At 36.2% G+C, this 23100-nt stretch overlaps 5 non-coding genes across 5 annotated transcripts; 1 reads left to right on the top strand and 4 right to left on the bottom strand.

The window, feature by feature from the left end:
• Positions 1–10034: 10034 nt before the first annotated feature.
• Positions 10035–10108, bottom strand: Trnat-ugu (transfer RNA threonine (anticodon UGU)). The gene has a single exon. It is a non-coding gene; the product is annotated as a tRNA-Thr (tRNA).
• Positions 10109–11733: 1625 nt separating this feature from the next.
• Trnat-ugu (transfer RNA threonine (anticodon UGU)) lies at positions 11734–11807 on the bottom strand. Its single transcript has one exon. It is a non-coding gene; the product is annotated as a tRNA-Thr (tRNA).
• Positions 11808–13004: 1197 nt separating this feature from the next.
• Positions 13005–13078, bottom strand: Trnat-ugu (transfer RNA threonine (anticodon UGU)). The gene has a single exon. It is a non-coding gene; the product is annotated as a tRNA-Thr (tRNA).
• Positions 13079–15253: 2175 nt separating this feature from the next.
• Positions 15254–15327, bottom strand: Trnat-ugu (transfer RNA threonine (anticodon UGU)). Its single transcript has one exon. It is a non-coding gene; the product is annotated as a tRNA-Thr (tRNA).
• Positions 15328–18060: 2733 nt separating this feature from the next.
• Trnat-cgu (transfer RNA threonine (anticodon CGU)) lies at positions 18061–18134 on the top strand. Its single transcript has one exon. It is a non-coding gene; the product is annotated as a tRNA-Thr (tRNA).
• The last annotated feature ends 4966 nt before the right edge of the window (positions 18135–23100 follow it).

The raw sequence follows: 23100 nt of genomic DNA, 5'->3' as shown, positions 1-23100 counted from the left end.
ACTGTTATAAATACAGAAACTGTTATTATTCAGAAACCGCTACAAATACAGAAACTGTTAAATACAGAAACTGTTATAAATACAGAAACTGTTATAAATACAGAAACTGTTATGATTCAGAAACCGCTGTTTAGTGTAATATTGGTTCCTTAGCTATATATTAACTTCCGAAACATATGTTCGTAACAATGTTTGATAGCTCGATCAGTATGGTATTGGACTGTGGCGCTCGCGGTCCAGGATCAAACCCCCATGGCTGACAATTTGTCGGTGGTGCGCATAATTGCGATTTTTATAATAGTGGGGGGAACCGCAAGAACCCACCCCCGCTCAGCAAAATTCACCCACAATATTGACTTGTGGTTGATACATATTTTCGTATCACCCACTGGATTAATTATTGTGGGTGTGATTTTGCTGAGCGTACATGTTTGTACTGTCCTTAGTTAAGTTATATGTTTGTACTTCATTCATAATCTGAGCTCGCTAATACACTCGATAGGGGCTCTTCATTCATTGTATATAACCATTTCATTGTATATATCCATTTCATTGTATATATCCATTTCCTTAGTTAAGTTATATGTTTGTACTTCATTCATAATCTGAGCTCGCTAATACACTCGATAGGGGCTCTTCATTCATTGTATATAACCATTTCATTGCATATATCCATTTCCTTAGTTAAGTTATATGTTTGTACTTCATTCATAATCTGAGCTCGCTAATACACTCGATAGGGGCTCTTCATTCATAATCTGAGCTCGCTAATACACTCGATAGGAGCTCTTCATTCATTGTATATGTTGTGCTGTCCCTGAAACATCCCGACGAACTCGCTAATACACTCGATAGGTGTTCTAGGGATATTTTTTTTATTTTAAAGATTTATATATTATATAATGAACCATGAAAATATCAATGATGTAATTGTCGCTATTAAAAAATTAAAAAAAGATGGAATTAATATATCTGATGAACTTAATCCTGAAAAAATAGTTTCTGACTTTGAGATTTTACAAGAACGTAAAACCATGGGGACACACACACTATCATCTGAATACAGGCTCATGAAACGGATTCAATCGGCAATGTTTCAGTCGCTAGCTACCGTAGAAGATGATCATGTGAAGGAGTTCGTTCCTCTTTCTACCGCCGTAGAAAGAATTAAGTCGTTATTATCCCACGAGTATGAGGCAAAGAAAACGATTAGTACTCGCATAAGACTATTAAGAAAAATAATGTTAGATCGTGAAACGATCCAAGGTAACTCCGTTACTGGTGAAACGATCCAAGGTAACTTCGTTACTGGTGAAACGATCCAAGGTAACTTCGTTACTGGTGAAACGATCCAGAGTAGTAATTTTGAAGATGACTGAGATCTTTGATCAGAAATATTATTTCTGAATTTGATGGGTTAGTAATTTGTTTTTTTTTATACTGAAATTTAACAAATTTGTACAAATTTCTTAATTTTGACTACCATTTACCCCATCAAAACATAAAATTGTACAAATTTCTTAATTTTGACTACCATTTACCCCATCAAAAACATAAAATTGTACAAATTTCTTAATTTTGACTACCATTTACCCCATCAAAAACATAAAATTGTACAAATTTCTTAATTTTACAAATTATTTATTTCTGAATTAATTTATTTATTTACTGAATTAATTTATTTTTTTTTACTAAAATCAAGAAAAATGCACAAATTACTTGATTCTGACGGGGTAGTTGGTAGTCAAAATCAAAGAAAAATGCACGAACTACTTGATTTCTGACGGGGTAGTTGGTAGTCAAAATCAGGAAAATTGAGCAATTTCGTTGTCTTTTAGTAAAAAAAAAATAAAAATCTCAGTAAAAATAATATTATTAATAAATAAAATTAATTTATAATAAATAAAATTTGTTAGGAACAATTTGACAAGGTTAGAATTTCTTATTTCTGACGGGGTAGTTGGTAGTCAAAATCAAGTAGTTCGTGCATTTTTATGTTTCTGAGGGGGTAGTTGGTAGTCAAAATCAAGTAGTTCGTGCATTTTTATGTTTCTGAGGGGGTAGTTGGTAGTCAAAATCAAGTAATTTGTACAATTTCAGTAAAAATCAGGAAAATTAATAAATATTATTTTTTTTTGTGATAGAAATTTTAATTTTACTTTCATCGACTAGCTTTTTTAGTTGCCTGGGCCGATTAATTTGTACCAAACACAAATTTGTGCCAGTAATAATAAAATATTTTTTTAAGTTGATCGAATTTGATTCTGAAGATCTACGACAAAAGTCCTTAGACAGAAATCCTTACGACGGAAGTCCTTAGACAGAAATCCTTACGGCGGAAGTCCTTAAGACGGAAGTCTTACGACGGAAGTCTTACGACTTTACATACAGATTTATTACAAGCTCTTCTTCACGTATGTCAATCAAGCGATTAAGGTGGTCTGTGAGTTTAAAATTGATTCGTGTTAACATATTATTGTGACACCGTAAATACACGGGATTAGTTGGTTCTTGCACGATTAAATTTCCAGGGGGAACTTGTGGTGTGAACGTGTATAGGATGTATCCTTGTTGAGCCTGATTTGATCTTCCGAGATCTATTTGATAGCTGCCATCGATTACGTCACAAACCAGATTGACCGCGACCGTCGATGTTATATTAACGATCCGCGGGGATACGTGTCTTCCGCCGCCATGTGGATCATTATCATATCTGAGAACAGTTGGAGGTAGTGCTAGTTTTTTCCACGCATCGAGTATTTTAGGGAAGTTTTCGTCGATAAGATCGTTTAATAATTTTACTAGTTCTCCAGCATCAATCCCCGGTATTACAAATGTTGGTAATTGTTGTTCAGTTATTTTGTAATGATTGAGAAACCATGGTCCAGCTTTATAATTATCAATAATTTCATCTCCGTGTCTAACCATGTTCACAATGATAGTTTTATTAACGTGTCTAATATCTGATATGACCTGATTTAGATGTTTTATCGTCTCAATGATTTTTTGTTTTACGTCATCGCTGTAGCTATCAGTAAAGAAATTTCGTAGTTTGTTGATTGATTGTTTAAATTCAAAATTAACAGGATCAGAATATGATTTAATGAATTCTTCATCAACGAGTGGATATACTCTAGTACCTGAATGAACATTACGTACATTATTTATTATTTTAGGAACGTCACCATCAGGAGTAATTGTAAACACGGAAAGACCACCGGTCTGGATCCATGGATATTTACCTCTATATTCAGGAACTGTCATAAATTTCCTTTCATCTGTGATAAAATCACCCCTCGTTGGTTCTGGTGGTCCTACATACACCGGAGGAATTTCAGGCCATCCTAGCACTGATCTGATTGAAGATTGATAAATATCAACGGCATAATCAGGCGAGTTTATTTCAACCGTCGAGGACAACGTCGGCTCATGAACGTTTATTGATATTTTTGATTCTTTTCCTGTTATTGATTTTATTCTACGCGCAAATTCCTCACTGATCTCTTCAATCTGGTAACTGCCGGTTGGTATTCCAACAACAACCCAGTCAGGTGTTCCATCGGATTTGTTCTTGTTAGTAAATACAAGCGAATTATTTGCTGGTGTACCATTAAATGATTTTGATCTGATATTTGGCCAGCTGTAATATACCCGTAATTGAGCTAGTGCTATTTCTTTTACTGGAATTGCAGTAGGAAAATTAACACTAAATTCAGGATTAATTGAACTTACCGAGATCATCGTTATCTTTGGCGGAGTTGTGTTGGTCACGATCTGCTGGAGTAATTCTGTCATTATTGATACTTGTATCTTTAATACCGATACCTTCGTCGTATATTTTGGTCATCATTGAAAATTCGAAATCAGATATAATTCCATCAATGAGACTCGCTGATAACAACGAGGATAATTTCGAGTATGCTACCGTCGCTGTATGTAATTTTATTGTGTAATCGGATAATTTTTCGTTCGTACAAGTACATATTTTTTTTGTGATGATACCAAGCACACCTGCAATAGTTGTTGCTGCTGAAATACAGATAGTTACAGCTACTGGTGCCATCGTTGTCAACGCTGATAATATTACACCGGTTCCAGCAACAACAGCGGATACTGAATAAACAATCACATCAACGATAACCAATCGTCGTCGATATCTTTTTACTTTTACTGTATATTGATCGACTTGATCTTTTAGCGCCGCCTGCCATTCACGCGCTTGATTGTATCTGTATTGTGCACCGTCCATATATATTTTTATACAGTAACCAATTGATGTGCTTCAGCTACAAATTCCAAACACCACCAGTAAGATGTTGCGGTTAATGTCCTATCAGCTGCTTCCAGAATAAATATTTCCTCGGCTCCGATATTTAATATAACAGATACAACCCCGGAAAACCTGTCGGTGGAATGACGCCATGGAAACGTTGTAAATATTTCAAATTTTGCAGCACTAAACACAGACAGCCTGTACACGCCAGTGCTTGTTGCGGTATATTTGATGGTATTATTTTGTTTTGACCATGTTGCAAATCCCGATGATACCGTGCATACGATGTTTTTGATATGCCCGGGAGTTATTTCAGCTGGAATTTTAATCAGATTGATTTTATTGATAATCTCAGGAATTCCCGCTACGATGTCTAGTTGTGTTCGTTTGATCGTGTCTAGGTTACTTTTGATATCAACGAGTTTCATGTCAATGACGGAAGGAGTTCCAAAGAACTTATTTATGGCATCATCGGTTTTCTGAAAATTTCTTCGAAGCCTTGTAAACGCGCCCGTGTGAACGTCATACTCGGCCCGCAGCGTGGATAGTTTTCCATCCACGTCGTCAACGTATAGTTTGTTTGCGACGTCGTTGTCAGATTTTGGAGCTGTTACAGCTACTATTTTGTTCCCGTTCATGCTAAGTTCACCTGTCATCGTGTCACCGGTGTTTCTCACGCGATTAGCAACACTTTTTGCAATTTCATCTCTGATGGTTTTAAGTGACATACTTGAATCTCTGATTCTACCACCGTCAGTAAACACGGGAATATTATCCGTAACTGCACCAAGTACTCGCCGGACTATATCATTCCATTTGATATTGCTGGTTTTTAGTTTACCATATCGATCTTGAAAAATAACAACTTCATCTGGGTCAACTCCAGCCAGGTTCATGATATCAGCAAGGTCATCTTTAGTCGCATACTTTGACAGATCAACGTCGGATTTTATTTTCTTACTAGTAGAAGATCTTCCGTAAATATCAACCATTATAATAAGATCCGTTGTTTAAAATGCTTTACGCGCAACATATCGGTTGCTTGTATAATCGTGCACGACTTTATGTGGCGGCCTGGATGATTTTGATATAGCATCGAGTACATTAATTACTTCACGGCCGCATATTGGCGGATCTGTCATTGTTTGTGTGGGTAGCGTTGAATACCAAACTTTATAACCGCTAGTTGTTGCATGGAGTGGTGCGACATACTTGATAAATTCAACAGGTGGAGCTAACCCGTACGAATCAAAATAAACAATTCCACGCGGATCAATCGCGTATGATACCCAATGAGTACCGGGTCCGGAACGTTTGTCAAGATTAATAATACCTGTTTCTAGTTTGTTTGGTTGTTTCGGTAATTGATCTCGCATAAAAACACCTCTAAAGGCGGATATTTTTAATTTTTTAGCAGCATCAAGTAAATCAAAATTTGATGATGGAACGTCTAACGAAATGACCCTGGAAGCCTTAGGCCTTTCCCCCAACGAGATCCCGGTAATCTTAGACCGCGTCCCTTTTTTTTGTATCCTCGCCCTGTTGCTTTCTTTAGTGCCATTCCAGCTGCTGTTCCAACAGCACCTAACGCGGCCGCTTTTGCTACGGCTGGAGCAGCCGCAGCTATTAATGCCGGAATGGCCGCAAGTAGTGGAAATATACCACCCGTTTTAACCATGTCTTTGATGGCGCTCGGGGAGAGATGGAATTGAACTCCAGTTTTTGATTCTAGGGCTTTATTGAAATGTTTAATCTGATTATTTGTCAACGATAATTTGTTTGGACCACCACTAATATGATCTCGTTTTAGTGATATTTTAGTTCCGCATTTGTTGGCGGTTTTTGATTGAAGCTTTTTACCTGACCGGGAGTCAGAGTAACATTAACATGACTATACGACATTTTTATATAAAATATATTTTTCTAAATAACACGATTAAAGATTTTCCACCGGTGCATCAACGACCCTCATTCGACCACTACCACCTTCAAGTAACATGGCCTTGTCGCTAAGTATGACCGCGATCGCTCTGTAATCAACACCACCGGTATTTAATGTTGCTTTGAGATGTATATCAACGACAGATTGTTTTGATAGATCAAGATGTTCTAATGAAAAATAATAAATCGGATACAATTTTTTAAAATCTAGTTGTGATATTTGCAACCCGGTATCAACATTTTGATCACGTCCCATAAATGACATCAAACGATGATATGCACGTCCTATGTGATTTAATGCATAATTTAGTTGTACATTTTCTGTTGGTTCCTGTTGTCCGTTTATCCGTAAGGAAATATCTGTGAGACCTAGTTGGTCAAATATCATATGAGAGTGAGTTTGTGAGTTTAAACGATCACGGTTCTGAAACGCAATAAAAATATGCCGTGGTGCAGAAACACCTTGTTGTGATGCTATATGCCATGTAAACTGACCGTTAACGTTAGTTTGCATGCTATCCGTGCTTGTTGTTAACCATGACAACAAGGATTTACCACCTGCATCCATGAAAGAAATTAATCGCTGTTCTTCTGCGATCGTTGGAGTCATTACCGGCATCCACAATGAAAGTTTCGATAATATTACTTTACCAGCATCACTAGCGGGTCTCCACAGAGCATCATTATCATCGTTCTTTCTTACAAGAACAACCGTGTGTCTAGCTCCAAAAATAACCTTTTTAACATTCCTGCAAAATCCAAAAATATGCGATAGTGGAATTGTACATGAAAAACCTCTATTGCCTCCTAGCAACATATTTCTACGTGATGCAAATCCCAAGTTGAAATTGTCATTAGAACCATGAACTACTGGCCACATGTCAACATCATTGGTATCGGCAAAATTTCTTGGTCGTCTTATATTATACAGATCACTTTCAGGGTTATTGGTGTTATCTTTCACAAACATCATTGTGGGACCTGCTGATCTTGTATAATCATCAGAATATCTCGCCAGACCAATTATTGTTGTAGCAACGTCGACATCATTCTGAATTGATTCAATATTTTTTCCATCAATCATATATGTGGCGCCACTAAATAATGCTATGATCCCGTTGTTGACAAAACCAATTTTTACTGGATCTAAGTAATTAGTATCATCCGTTTTTATAATTGTACCTTCTACCTCAAGAAAGGCATCAGCGGGTAAAAAGTATCTACTTGTGTCATGAACTTGTAGTTCAATTCTTCCACGTTGATCTGGTTGTTTTGCGTCATAGGAATAAAATTGATAATCACGTACAGATTCATCCTTAAGGACGGGTGCTTGCATGTCAAATGCTGTGTCGGATACGCGCTTGAACATTTTATTATAATTATTTTTCGTCTAACACGTTGATCACCGCCTTCGGGAAATTCCACTTCCTGATATCAAACTTGAGATATTATTTCCAGATTCACCGAGTCCTTGATCTGCTAACGCCGCTAGTTTTTGATTTGCAGCCTGATTTATTATTTTACTTACGTCTGCGGGCATCACCTCAGTACTTGCCAGTTTCACCGGTGGTTGTTGTTTTCGTCGCAATAATCGTGCTAGTCTTTCCTTGATCGCCGAGAACGCCTTACCAGCAACATTGACAATTGCACCAGGAGCTTTATCACGAACAATATCAATAGCCTTCATCGATAATTGTTTTGCTACAGGTGCTACTTTGGGAGCTATCCTTGTAAATAATCCCCGAATGACATCACCAAGTCCATTTCCGTAAATAACACTATAGATTGGTAATCGTGAGTTTACCGCTCTAACCTGTGTGGGTTTACGATGATTATCATGCACAATCATCTTATTTTATTTACCATTTATCTAACAACTAGTCATCAACGAGCTCATCAATAAGTTCTCGGTAAACGCCGATATCCATAATGCCACCTTGAAATAGTCGCCGACAAATATCAGCTGCTTCATTGGTTATTTCTGGTGAATTATTTCCGGCACGTTTTCCTCCTATGAGAACTTCTAACCGTGACACATCATTGATGATATTATCAGGACATAAACCAGATCCTGTTTTAGGTTCATCTTGAGGTGTTTTAAATACTGGTGGTTGCATTACCGAAGTAAGTACTTCAGTGGTGTCCGGGGGTGAGTCACCTTCTCGAAATCCATGTGGTGAACCTGTCGGTGTAAATGTCATTTTCGGTGCAGAAATTTTCTTCGAGGGGAGTAATTTAATTAGCTCTTTAGTCCTTTTAATTTCCGACTTCAACCTTTGCTGCGGCGAAGAAGATTGTTGTTGTTCTATTTGTTGCAGAGGTGGAGGAAGCTGATACTGGGAGGACTCTCCTTGTTCTAGTTGTTCCCATCTCTCTCTATAAAGTCTTTTTACTTCTTCTTTAAGTCTTTCAAATTCTGGACCTCTAGCTTGTTTTTTGTTGTAATATACGCGATATATCCATTTAATGAAATTATCATCATTTGTTTTTTCATAACGGGGTTTTAAAATACTAGATTTATTAGATATACTATTTAATATTGCTTCAGGTAATCTCTCTCTTTCAGTTTTTCTAATTTCCTCAACAACTCCTTCTTTAAATTTTGCAATTAATTCTACGTTTTCTCCTGCTGGTTTGGATTTAGATGCAAGTTTTTTTCTCACATCGGCGACTTCAGTACGAAGTTCTTCAATACCTTCAAGTATTTCCTCATCAACAGGTGGAGGTTGAGCTGCAGCTATGTCAGTTGGAAGGTCTCGTAAAATCTTCTTTGTCTGTTTAGTTCTTCTTGCTATTTTTTCAGCCTGCGCTGCAGTTTGTTCTAATACCGGAAAAATACCCTTTTTCCTCTTCTCATCTTCCTCCGCAATATCTCCCCATATAGTTTTTTCAACAGCCGCTGCAGCTTTCTTAGTAGCTGCAGTGACGGGTTTAAATAGTTTTTTAGTGTCTTCTTCGTACTCAACTTTTGATTCTTGCTGCGCTTGTAGATTTTTTCTAAATGAGTCTCTGACAGGAAGAAATTTTTTAATTGTTTCTAATCGTTCTCGTGCTGTTCTTGCAGTATGAGATTCTGGATGTATCATTTTATTATAACATAATAATTTAATTAATATCAGCAGAAGAGGAGCAGCAGAGAGGGTACCTACCAATGTTGGTCGTCAAAAAAATAAACAAGAAATAAATAAACACGTAGAGTACTTTATTTTTTCAGCTACTATTTAGAACTGAGGTTTTATTAGCACAATCGGTCATTGCAAAAATAAACATCTCAAGGAAAGTTCATTTGTAAAATCTGGACCTTTCTACGAGATGATTTATTTGTTTGTTTTATTTGTTTTGTCGGAATTCTATGGTCTGTTCACCCTCTCTGCTGCTTACGTCATCAAATCAATACTTACCAGTGTGCCCCAATAGGAAACTTTCTGTTGATTTATATAGATAAAATGAAAATAAAAAAGGATTTGAGATGTATTTTGCAACAAGGGAGACACTATTTTGACAAAACGGTGAGCTCATAGATCATCATGGCGAAGAGCTAGTTGTTCGTGGGGACCTTGCGACCTGTGGATAACTATTGTCTTGATATCAGCTCCTTCACATAGGTTGTTTAGACAATACATCTTGTTATACTCCCAGTTACTTTACTCCTAACCTACAGACAATTTATGTGTCTGTGTGTGTCTTTGTGTTCAAAATGGGATGAAAATGATTTTGGTGAATTGGAAACTCACCTCCTTATTATGAGGGATTCTACTATTCTACTTTTTGAATAAAAATGTTAGGACAAATAAAACTCTCGAATCTTCAATAAAAAGTAAGGCTCCAGTGGGAGTCGAACCCACGACCTCCAGTTTACAAGACTGGCGCTCTAACCAACTGAGCTATGGAGCCGGGTTGTTATATACCCGAAATATATGTTGAATGTAAAATAATTGTACAAGTGATTTCCAGATCCCGATAATAGCAAAACTGCAAACTGTGTCTGCTTTGGCTCTGGTTTGTATGTTCATCTCATGTTATATTCAGTCTCGCATCGACCAAACGTGTGTTGTTTAATCAACACTTGAACCAACCTTAATAGCAAATACTGTCATTTAACATATCTACACAAGAAACAACAATAAAGAATAATGCAAAAGAAGCACAACAAGAATCAGGAAACAAACAGCTACACACGATATAAAGATGCAACTGCGCATGCGTAATGAATTTAAGAGCGACATGAGTTCGAGGTGCCAAGAGATTAACCCTGATCCTTTGTTCTTACAACATGACTTTGAGCATCCGTTCTAAACCTACATAAACGCTATGGGCAGTTTTTTCATTCGTGCAGCTGTAGGTGTGATTGCTGCTAGAAGGAAAGAATAAAGACATTGAAAAGAGTCTTCCTTCGACATGATCATTGTTGATGACAATAAAAACGAATCTGCAAAGACAATTTAGAACGGATCTGCCGCTTGGCAGCGGAACCTTAAGCAGAAAGGCGAGAATCAAATGGCAGACATGGAGTTATTTCAATTCTTAACATAGATCAGCTTTTACAGTTCGAAATAAACTGTTGGATACACTTATTGTTGGTGATAAGATTTGCATCGAGCGACCAACCAGATGTAACTGACAGAAAAAATATAGCAGCCATGGTAGTTTGCGTTTGGAAGACATGCATTTGAAAATACAGTACAAATGAATGAAGTTACAGACCTAATCTACAAGCTCCACGTAAGTCAATAAATCAGATTATACGTGCATTTCAAGCACAGACAGAACAATGTTATTTTTTTATATCTGATTCGAAACACGAGACGTATTTTGCACAGACAGGTGCACTAGGTGCGTATTATGTAATCTCTCGATTTTACCATGTTTGCTGTGTGTGTGTGTGTGTCTGATATTGTTACTTCCTACGCAGTGCGAAGAGTAAAATCAGTCGTATAAATAAAAGGATGTACATTTGAAATCTTAACGGCTACTTGAGAAAAGAAACTATGAATTATTAAACAGAGAATGCAATTGTTATCAAGATTATGTGGACACTATGCATCCAGCACAGAATTAAGCCAGAACATTTCTAGTGTATGTTCAAAGATGGACACGTGATGTACTTATCCTACTACCTGAGGATGTACAATGAGCTAGAAGACAGGAGTACAGGAACTTATTAAGTATACATTTTAAATGAGTGATAGTAGTTGAGGTGTATTTTGCAACAAAGAGGATACTATTCCGACAAAACGGTGCGCTCATGGATCATCATGGCGAACAAGCTGTTCAGTGGATCATGCGACCTGTGGACAACTATTGTCTTGATATCATCTCCTTCATTTAAGTTGTTCAGAAAATAAATCTTGTCACTTTACTCCTAACATGCAGACATTTTGTGTGACTGTGTGTGACTTTGTATTCAAAATGGAATTAAAATGATAATGGGAACTTCGGACCTTGATCTCCCTATTATGAGGGATTCGACTATTCTACCTTCTGAACAAATAAAACGCTCGAATCTTCAATAAAAAGAAAGGCTCCAGTGGGAGTCGAACCCACGACCTCCTGTTTACAAGACTGGCGCTCTAACCAACTGAGCTATGGATCCGGGCTGTCATATACCTGAAACATATGTTGAACGAAAAATAATTTTGAAAGCGATTTCCAGATCCCGCTATTAGCAAAACTGCAAACTGTGTCTGCTTTGGCTTTGGTTTGTATATTCATCTCATATTATATTCAGTCTCGCATCGACCAAACGTGTGCTGTTTAATCAACACTTGAATCAACCTTAATAGAAAATACCGTCATTTAACATATCTACACAAGAAACAACAATAAAGTATAATGCAAAACAAACACAATAAGAATCATCAAACAAACAGCTACAAACGATATAAAGATGCAACTGCGCATTCGTTGTGAATTGAAGAGCGACATGGGTTCGAGGTACCAGGAGATTAAAACTGACAGAAAGAATATAGCAGCCATGGTAGTTTGCGATTTGAAGACATGCATTTGTACGTGCAGTACAAATGAATAAAAGTACAGATCTAATCTGCAAGCTCAGCATAAGTCAGAAAATTAGATCATACGTGCATTTCAAGCACAAACAGAACAATATTATTTTTTTTATATCTGATTTGAGAGAACATGCATATTGTGTGTGTGTGTGTGTGTGTGTGTGATATTGTTACTTTCATGGAGAAAAATATCTAACATTCCGAATGGGCTTCTCATTGATTGCCTAACATAACTGTAAAGACGTCAGTTGAACTTACGACCGCTCCGTTGGCCTAGTGACTAGAGCGTCCGCCCCGGATGCGGAAGGTCGTGGTTTCGAACCCCGGCCGAGTCATACCAAAGTCTTCTGAAAGCGATACTAACAGCTGCCTCGCTATGAGCTCAGCATTAAGAGGTCAGTGTTAGGACTGGTCGGCCTCGTGTCATGCTAATGTGACTGGGTGGGACACCATGCTACATGTATGCGACATGATGCCCCAGTGCTAGACATCACTTTAATCTGTCACACTGCAGATATCGTAGCCATATGACTGGAAAATTTTTAAAGCTATGTTTCAAATTTAAATCACACGCTCAACTGACCTTACTTGTATTTTGTAATTCCGTCATCTCAAGTCCGAGTTAAACATTTTTGCCTAATGAATTTGTCGAAATATTAGCCAAGACTCTTGATTATCGTGAATTGGAAACTTGACCTCCCTATTATGAGAGATTCGACTATTCTACTTTCTGAATAAAGATGTTAGCATAAATAAAACTCTCGGATCTTCCATAAAAACAAAGGCTCCACTAGGAGTCGAACCCACGACCTCCAGTTTACAAGACTGGCGCTCTAACCAACTGAGCTATGGAGCCGTGCTGTCATATACCTGAAACATGTTGAATGTAACATAATTTTGTGATTTGATTTTGATTTTTAACGTAGTTAACATAATTTTGAAAGTAATTTCCAGATCCCGCGATTAGCAAACCTGCAAAATGTGTCTGCTTTGGCTCTGGTTTGTATATTCATCTCATATTATATTCAGTCTGGCATCGACCAAACGTGTGCTGTTTAATTTAGACTTGAACCAACTTTATATGCAAATACCGTCATTGAACAATCTACACAAGAAATAAGAATAAAGTATAATACAAAATAAACACAACTAGAATCAGGAAACAAACAGCTATAAACGATATAAAGATGCAACTGCGCATGCGTGGTGAATTCAAGAGCTACACGAGTTCGAAATGCCAGGAGATTAACCCTGATCCTTTGTTCCTACAACATGACATTGAGCACCCGTTCTAAACCTAAACAAACTCTACGGGCCGATTTTTCATTCATGCAGCTGTAGGTTTCTTGATACAGTCTTTTCTGCATAATTTTAATTGACTTCAAAGTGATTTATCTATGATTATGCTCAAAGCGCAAGTGGTATAATTGCTGCTAGAAGGAAAGAATAAAGACAATGAAAAGAGTCTTCCTTCAACATGATCATTGTTGATGAGAATAAAAACGAATCTGCAAAGACAATTGAAGTTTGAACGTATAGAACGGATCTGCCGCTTGGCAGCGGAACCTTTAAGCAGAAAGGCGAGAATCAAATAGCAACATGGAGCTATTACAATTATTAACATAGATCAGCTTTTACAGTTCGAAATAAACTGTTGGATACCCTTATTGTTGATGGTAAGATTTGTATCGAGCGACCAACCAACTGTAATTGACAGAAAGAATATAGCAGCCATGGTAGTTTGCGATTTGAAGACATGCATTTGTACGTGCAGTACAAATGAATAAAAGTACAGATCTAATCTGCAAGCTCAGCATAAGTCAGAAAATCAGATAATACGTGCATTTCAAGCACAAACAAAACAATATTATTTTTTAAATATCTGATTCGAGAGAACATACATATTGTGTGTGTGTGTGTGTGTGTGATATTGTTACTTGCTATGCAGTGCGAAGAGTAGAATCAGTCATAAACATAAACGCATGAGCATTCGAAATCTTAAAGGCTACTTGAGAAAATAAACTATGAAACATTAAACAGAGAATGTAATTGTTAACAAGATTATGTTGACATCCAGCACAGAATTAAGCCAGAACAGTTCTAGTGTATGTGCAATGATGGACATGTGCTATTCTTATTCTACGCACTGAGGGTGTAAAATGAGCAAGAAGACAGGTGCTTACGACGTATTATTAAGTATACATTTTAAATGAGTGATAGGGGTACAGAACACATTGGATTTCATGATGGTGGAGTGTTAAACTTTTCTTTTGGGTTTTTTTCCACACATAAGTAACAGTTGTAATACACAGGATATGAACATTCATAATATAAGTATTGCTCATAAGTGCTAGTAAGTCTCGGGACGTCATTTATAAATCAAAAGAAACATCGATAATCAAAATAAAGATTCAACGGGAATACAGAATTCTCGTCCTCCTGTTTACGCCGTTGATCACCAAAGTCAGTCGCAAAGGTACCTTAAAACAATATTGTGACCCCAAACTGTACATTACTTTGATTATTAAACACAGTCAATAACTTTATTGCAACCTGTGTTGGTTTTTCCGCTACTTACTGATCGTAAATCTTTGCCAGTCATGCATCGGGTACACAATACATTATCTGATAAATACATGCAAATGTGGCTTATTAGAAAAAAATCTTTCGATTGATGTAAGTAAAATGAAAATATAAAAAGTAGTTGAGGTGTATTTTGCAACAAGGAGGATACTATTCCGACAAAACGGTGCGCTCATGGATCATCATGGAGAACAAGCTGTTCAGTGGATCATGCGACCTGTGGACAACTATTGTCTTGATATCATCTCCTTCATTTAAGTTGTTCAGAAAATAAATCTTGTTACTTTACTCCTAAGATGAAGACAATTTTTGTGACTGTGTGTGACTTTGTATTCAAAATGGAATTAAAATGATAATGGGAACTTCGGACCTTGATCTCCCTATTATGAGGGATTCGACTATTCTACCTTCTGAACAAATAAAACGCTCGAATCTTCAATAAAAAGAAAGGCTCCAGTGGGAGTCGAACCCACGACCTCCAGTTTACAAGACTGGCGCTCTAACCAACTGAGCTATGAAGCCGGGCTCTCATATACCTGAAACATATGTTGAATGAAAAATAATTTTGAAAGCGATTTCCAGATCCCGCGAATAGCAAACCTGCATACTGTGTTTGCTTGGGCTCTGGTTTGTATATTCATCTCATATTATATCCAGTCTCGCATCGACCAAACGTGTGCTGTTTAAACAACACTTGAACCAACCTTAATAGAAAATACCGTCATTTAACATATCAACACAAGAAACAACAATAAAGTATAATGCAAAACAAACACAACAAGAATCAGGAAACAAACAGATAGAAACGGTATAAAGATGCAACTGTGCATGCGTGGTGAATTTAAGAGCGACATGAGTTAGAGGTGCCAGGAGATTAACGCGGATCCTTTGTTCCTACCACACGACTTTGAGCATCCTTTTTATCAATAGAAAACCGATTCGAACTTCACGGGGAGGGATTGTTTGCATTCATACTGCTGATTCTTTCTTGATACAATCTGTTCTGCATAATTTCAATTTTCCTCAAAGCGATTTAAAAATGATTGTTGGAAACGTGTAATTGCTGGGGAAAAAGAATGCACACGGAGAGTAAGAAGAGTCTTCCATCAACACTATCATTATTAATGACAATGAAAACGAGTCTGTAGTTTGGACAAGAATAAGCAAACTAAAAATTGAGTTTCTTTGCTTTCTAATTTCCTTGGTACAAAAAGTCATTGTTACCATGAGATACCAAGGAATATTTTACGTGTTCAATAAAAATTAAAAATATTATCAAAAGTTTTCGTAGATAAAATTTAAATCTGATGAATAAGAATTTTCATATATGTTAAAGTTAATAATCAGGGAATTACGGCCCGGAGGGTCACATATACTTTTAAAGATGTCCCCTCTATGATTTAGGTACGCAATGATCGTGACTCAGAAATTCAGAAGACATCTCAAAATTCTCTCTCTCCTTCTCTCGATTCGTGCCTCTCTCTGTCCTGTCTTTCTGTCTCTGTGCCCAATACTCGGAGACAACTAGTTATTCAGTCATTTTTTTAGAGTTGTGTTCACATTATTATTGTTAAAACCCTTATTGAATTATATCGAAGAGATGTGTTTCCACTGAATGAAGAATACATAAGTCCTTTCCAATGACTCGACTGATAGACTACATATGTCCTTTCCAAAGACTCGGACTGATAAGATAAGTCCCTAACTGGAATCATCTCACGCTTCATTGCGCATGAACAGTTGACAGTGAAATTTGGCTTCATATTTTTGGAAAAAATTAAACATTTCTTCACTTAGTATCTTTAATTTTATTTTACAGTTTGCGAAATTTATGACTGTCAACGCAGTTCTGATACTTCATTAAATAAAACCAACCTGTACATGCACTTTTGAAATTTTAAAATATAACAGTAACAATGTTATTCACTCGACTTTAAGCAGATCCCTCTTAAAACTGAAATTGCAAAGAATAAATATTATGTAAGACTTACTCTGGGCTTTCCTTTTATCGTCTGTCTTAATGCATGCAGTATTAGACATTGATAGCAATCACGGAACCCAATCAACATGCACTAACTACATAGTCATGATTGCAGATGTACGCAGTGCCAATGGCACCTAACAATTATGTTATGGTTGACAGAGAAAATTGTTTAGACTTGTACTTTTTCAGAACTGCAAATTCGTTTTCAACTAATTAGTAGCGATGTTTTCCAGAGAGACTTCATAATTATGGATTCCTTAGTAGCAATTTTACATGGCACATGTATACAAGAATTGCACACGCTAAATCGAGATGAGACTAGAGTTAAAATGGACAAAGGCTTAATACCAATTGTGTCTACCGGAAACATCATACAAATATTTTCACGCTAACTCGAGATTGGACCCGACTTACACTGGAAATAAAGGCTTCATAGCAGCAGTGTCCATTGACAAAATCATACAAATATCTTCTGGTCAGATTTCCATGAAAGATTTACTAACTAGTGAAAATATTGATTATGTAATCGGAGTAAAGTAACTATTATCGAGTTTATATCAGTTAGGCCAGGTAGCTACGAGATGTTAGTTTTCATTCTAAACTCCACGGGTGGGATGCAGCTTGAAACGAAGGATTATTGATGAATGAAGTGATCACAATTTTCCTCAAAGAAAACAGTTGTATAAAATTAAATTTATTGTACTTTAACAAATATTTTTTTTCTCCTTCTGTTTTCCTTCAGTTTTACAGTGTCCCTTGAACGGTGGGATCATCGTGTGTAGTATACGTTCTAATTAAGACATGTTGACCTTATTTACATATTAAATTTGGCCTTTTGGTTTGAGTTAACCTTGTAATACCTTTATCCATTAATTTGTTGCTGTATCGTAATACGTGGATGACATTACGTTGTATTCACCACATGTTGTATCGTCTCACCTTAATGGAAGTACATTGATGTGCCCCATTATTGCAGATGTCTTCTTACAGTCTGCTGTAAAAGGCATTCGTTTTCAAAGTATGTAAACATATTAATTTATGTTTTATATATCAATATAGTTATTCAAATAAATATCTAACATTGCGAATTATTTGAAATTATTGCTTATATTACAGATCTTACTGTCTGCTTGGGCGTGAATAATGAATTTTACGTCGATATAGGGCATTGGAAAAGAACACACCCTGAATATCAGTGATTGGCGGGGTTTTATAGATGCAATAATATCTCATTCTTACAAAATAATTAGATTCTCTGTAAGCGTGGAAGTGGCTCCATAGCTCAGCTGGTTAGAGCGCCAGTCTCGTAACCTGGAGGTCGAGGGATCGAATCCCACTGGAGCATTTTAACATTTGTTTTTCACAAGCTCGGAGTTCTTTTGTAATGGGTCATTTTGGATCGCTGATTTCAAATTTCGAATGTTAGGATCTGTCTGGTTCTTATGTTCTTTTAAGTAACTCCTACTAAGCAAACAAGTTAGTTTTCATTACAAACGGTGCAATGTTTGTTTAGTTTCCAAAAGCTATTGTAGCCTAATACGTGTTTTTGGAATTGTTGAATTGATCAGTTAGGCATGTAACTGTAAAGTTGCGGATGTCACAACATTAATGACCACTATAGTTTGAATTAGGTTAATTGCCCGTCTAAGGACTGGGATAAAAAATGTAAAAAGATAAATAAAAAGCTGGCTTCCGGTTGTGACAGCAGAATGAAAACACGTTTGATGATCGCTCCGTGAATTTTCAATTTTCTTCTTCTTTTCATACACTGTTTTTCTGTTTTAATTTGTCACAGGTACATTTATGAGATTCGTGTTATGGGATTCACATATAAGAGAGATATATTGTTTGCGTGTGGAAGAGTTTATCCGCCACACAAAGAACGATTACTTGTGACAATGAATTCGGGACCTCGTCGTGCTGCACGTACATCACTGGGAGCTAATTCAAATTCCAATGACACCAGTGGATTAGCTAACAATAAGCAGAGCATGTCGAATCACATAGATAGACGGACAGGAGCTTCTTGTAGTTTTAGAAAACATGTACCGTGGTGATTGATCTCAAAGATGTGAAGAAGGTAAAGGCAAGTGATATTATTAGAAGTAGAGAATAATCAACCGGAGATATGTCGGTCTATGCAGTTGTACCGAAAGGTGCGAATTTGTATGAGGTCACTCTACTAAACAAGGACGTAGCATATAATATCTTGTGTGGAATTGATATTGGAAGTGAGCACTTTGTTTGTACTCTCTTATATTTAGACACAAGTATTGTATCAATACTTCATTTACCAGCATACATCACTGATGATGATATAAGTATGAAGCTAGGAGAATACGGAATAGAAATGTAAATTTCCACAGCAGGTAAAATCCTTGCCTTACAGTCTGAAATTTCAGACTGTCAATGGTCAGCAATATTTAAGAGTATTACACAATAAACAAGTAAAGGTGTGTTCTAGGTGTCTAGGTCCGGGCCATGTTTTTAAAGATTCCTTGAATTTTTTATGCTACAAGTGTGGGGAGTAGGGCCATGTAGCTCAGAATTGCACAAGGCAAAGATGTGACAGTTGTGGAAGATTACCTCTAATGTGCACATGCAGTATATGCGACAAATGCAACAAAGAGGCGCAAACATGTACCTGTTACAGAGTGGACATTGCAGACATGCATTAGACAGTTGATGATGCTACGAGGGAAGAAATACTGGAGTTACCGAGTGACGAAGAGGATAAAGAAGAAATTGAGAATGCAAAACAAGATAATTAGAGTTGCCGAAAGTGGTGAAAAAATGAAAGAAGTAGAGATGATATGACCAATGAAGAAATATAGTATGAGGAGGAAGTAAACAACAATCATACAATTGGTGATGGATAGGTGACATATTCAGGTGATGTCGGGATGGTAGTTGAAGACGTTGTTGAATGATCAAACGATGATAAGATATGTCAAGAGAACGGTGCTAATATAGACAATATAAAAGTAGTACAGAGGAGGAGGAGAAGGTTTAACCCTGTACCTAACCTGAAAAAGCATAGCATGCGAGGAACACCTATTAAGAAATGATAAAACATTCAACAATAATTCTTTCAATACACAATGGCTTTAAATATTGTATCTCTAAATGATAATGGCTTGCGTGATTTGAATAAACTAAAGTCTGTTTTAGAAATATGTGAAGAGAAAAGAAGCCCTATTTCATTATTACAAGAATCTTTTTGGAAGATGAGTTTGCTGAAAGTATTAGAGAAAATGAGATTTGGAATTGTGATATTTTATAGCAATATTTACAATAGGATGGCGGGTGTTGCTGTTTTAGTAACGAGAGAATCGAAAACTCAGGTGACACAAGAAATGATTGAAAAGGGTAGAATTTTGCATCTTAAAATCACTATTGACGATAGAGTGATTGATTTAATCAATAGTTGTGCTCCAAATGCTGTGATTGAAAGTTATAACTTTTTCATGAAGCTAGAAACATATTTACATAATAATATTAGTGATAGCACTATCTTGGCTCGTGATTTTAATACAGTTTTTGCAGGAATTGATCGACATAACAAAACCCTACATATTGATGGTGTAGCTGTTCGTGAGCCTTACAAAATTGTTTATGATTGGAATATTACCGATTTATGAAGATCACGAAAACCTGGTACTCTTATTTTCTCAAGACAACAAGTTGTACTAGAAGAAATGAAGCAGAGTAGGATAGATTATATTTTGATTTCCTCGAAATTGCATTCCAGTGTGCAAAACATTTACTATGCAGGTACATCCTGTAGTAATCAATCTTTCGTGTACCTTAAACTAAATATATGCAAAGTGGAAACAAGGCCTGGATTATGGATACTTAATAACAATGTCCTTTGTGAGGAAGAATATGTATAGACAGTGAAATCAATTCTTACCGAGGGAAAACTGAAGAAATATATTCAGTGAACCACTCATTTGGTGAGATAATGTAAAATAAACAATTGAACAATTTTCCCAAATATAATGTGCAAAAAGAAATAAGGAAAGAATAAAAGTATATTTTAGATTGCAAAATGAATTAAAATCATTTTCAGAAACAGTTGCCAATAAAGAATCATATAACATTAACAGAAATAAAGAAATAAAACATCAGTTAAGTGGCTAAGAAACTGAGTTTTGTCGGGGTGCTATATTGTAATCTAAGGCGAAATGGGCGATGGAAAGCGATAAAAATACTAAATACTTTCTAATCTTGAGAATCATCGACAAATCGGAAACGTAATCTATCAATTGATCGATGACGACGATGTAATTATTACAAATACAACTGTAATCTTAGATGAAATACATCAGTTTTATAGTCGTTTGTATTCTTCGGTACCTATTGATGAAAATTGTACAGATTCACTTTTAAATTTTGCAAAGTGTTCTGTACCTGATAAGGATAAAGATATATGTGATGCCATAATAACAATTGATGAAATACATACAGCTATAAAAAGGATGGCTAAAAAACAAATTACCCGGCCCACACGGATTGACACTAGAGTGGTATTGTAAATTGTATGATTGTATATATAATATTCTATTGCACATCTTTCAGAGTGTTAATAATGACAATATTACGTTTACATCAATACGATTTGGGGTTATATCGCTTATTTATAAAAACAAGGGGATAATAGAAGGTTGCCCTATATGTTTTGTTAATGTAAATTATAACATTCTGGCAAGGATTTTGTCTACACGTTTAAAACTGGTATTACCCAGCATTATATTTCAAACTCAGACATGGTGTATAGTTGGAAGAGATATTGCTGATACTACAGTGACTATAAGAGATATTATAAATATGGTTGACAGAGACAATCTTGTGTGATATATCTTAAAAATTAATCAAGAAAAAGCGTTTGACAGAAACTCAGATCTGAAGTCTGTTTTACAAAAGTGCGGGTTTGGTGACAGTTTTATTCAGTGGATAAAGATATTTTATAGTGAAATTAAAAGCAGTGTTAAATGCAATCGGCATCTAACGAAACTCTTTTTAATTACAACTTCAGTCAGACAAGGGTCTCCTATATCAGCAATGTTATATGTATTAGCAGCAGAACCCTTAGGGCTCGCCATCAAAGCAAATCCTTATATCAAAGGTATTCCAATCCCACTCTCTAGCAATACAAGTAAAGTCTTTTAACATGCAGATGATAAAACCTTGACATTAGCGGACACAGAATCCATTAATCAATCTTTTAATGTACTTGACTTGTATTGTAAAGGATCTGGCGCAAACGTGAACAAGGAAAACACAGAACTTCTGTGTGTTGGATGTTGCAAACTCTGATGAATATTGCAAACAATTCCAAATTCAAATTTTTGGTCAAGTCATCTTATTTTTAGGAGCTTCTGTTGGACATTCTCCAAAGTTATGTGAGCACCTGGACTGGAATGATAGATATTCTAAAATTAAACACTTATTTCAACTGTGGACCCAGATATATCTGACAATACAAGGAACATGTACAGTAGTTAATACCTTATTAGTTTATAGAGTTTGGTACATAGTGTCAGTTCAGCCTCTTCCCGATATGACTGTTGATGAATTGAATCAATTATTTCTCAAATTTATCTTTTCAGAATTCCTTTTTGGTCAACTATTATACCCTAATTGGTAAAAAGATACTTTGATGTGAATTACCATGTTATGTCGGAAACTACCTTTCATTACCTTTTATCTACTGTTCTGTACATGAAGTTGACAAACGATTTGTTTTTCGTGTCCTTAAATAAGCAAAACTCGATCACCTCCCTATATTTTACAGAGAAATGTTTCATGCATGAGAAAAACTTTGAAATAACATCGACACGAATATTTATGTGAGAAATGTATTTGAACAACATCTCTTTTTAAATCCTAATATTACTTGTGTTGGTAATACGTTGTTTTTTGCAGAATTTAAAGAAGCAGGACTTGTTCGTGCTCAGGACATTACAAATGAATTTTTATCTGGATTATTACTTTATAGAAATCTTCAAGAAATGATATACGAATCAAATCCTGAGATAAAAACCGAACAAACAAAAAGGACTACCAATGCACAATAGAAAATGGCAGTATATCATTAGGCTGGAGAATCTTCTTTTGCAGATTCATTGTTTTCCCATCCTCCTGCATCTAGCTCTGGCATTATCCCTTCTGGATTATTCGAAAACCAGGCGTGAGCGTTATAGCCTCTTACGTGTGCTTTCACTGTCAGCTGTACACGTGAAATTCACGTTGTTACGATATCGGTTAGAGACCTTATCTAATCAGTCCAAGTCTAGTAAAAAGTCACC

The sequence above is a fragment of the Sinohyriopsis cumingii genome, chromosome 6, assembly GCF_028554795.1.
Source record: "Sinohyriopsis cumingii isolate HCF-2022 chromosome 6, ASM2855479v2, whole genome shotgun sequence".
NCBI classification, from domain to species: domain Eukaryota; kingdom Metazoa; phylum Mollusca; class Bivalvia; order Unionida; family Unionidae; genus Sinohyriopsis; species Sinohyriopsis cumingii.
This window is presented reverse-complemented; position numbering and strand designations above follow the sequence as displayed.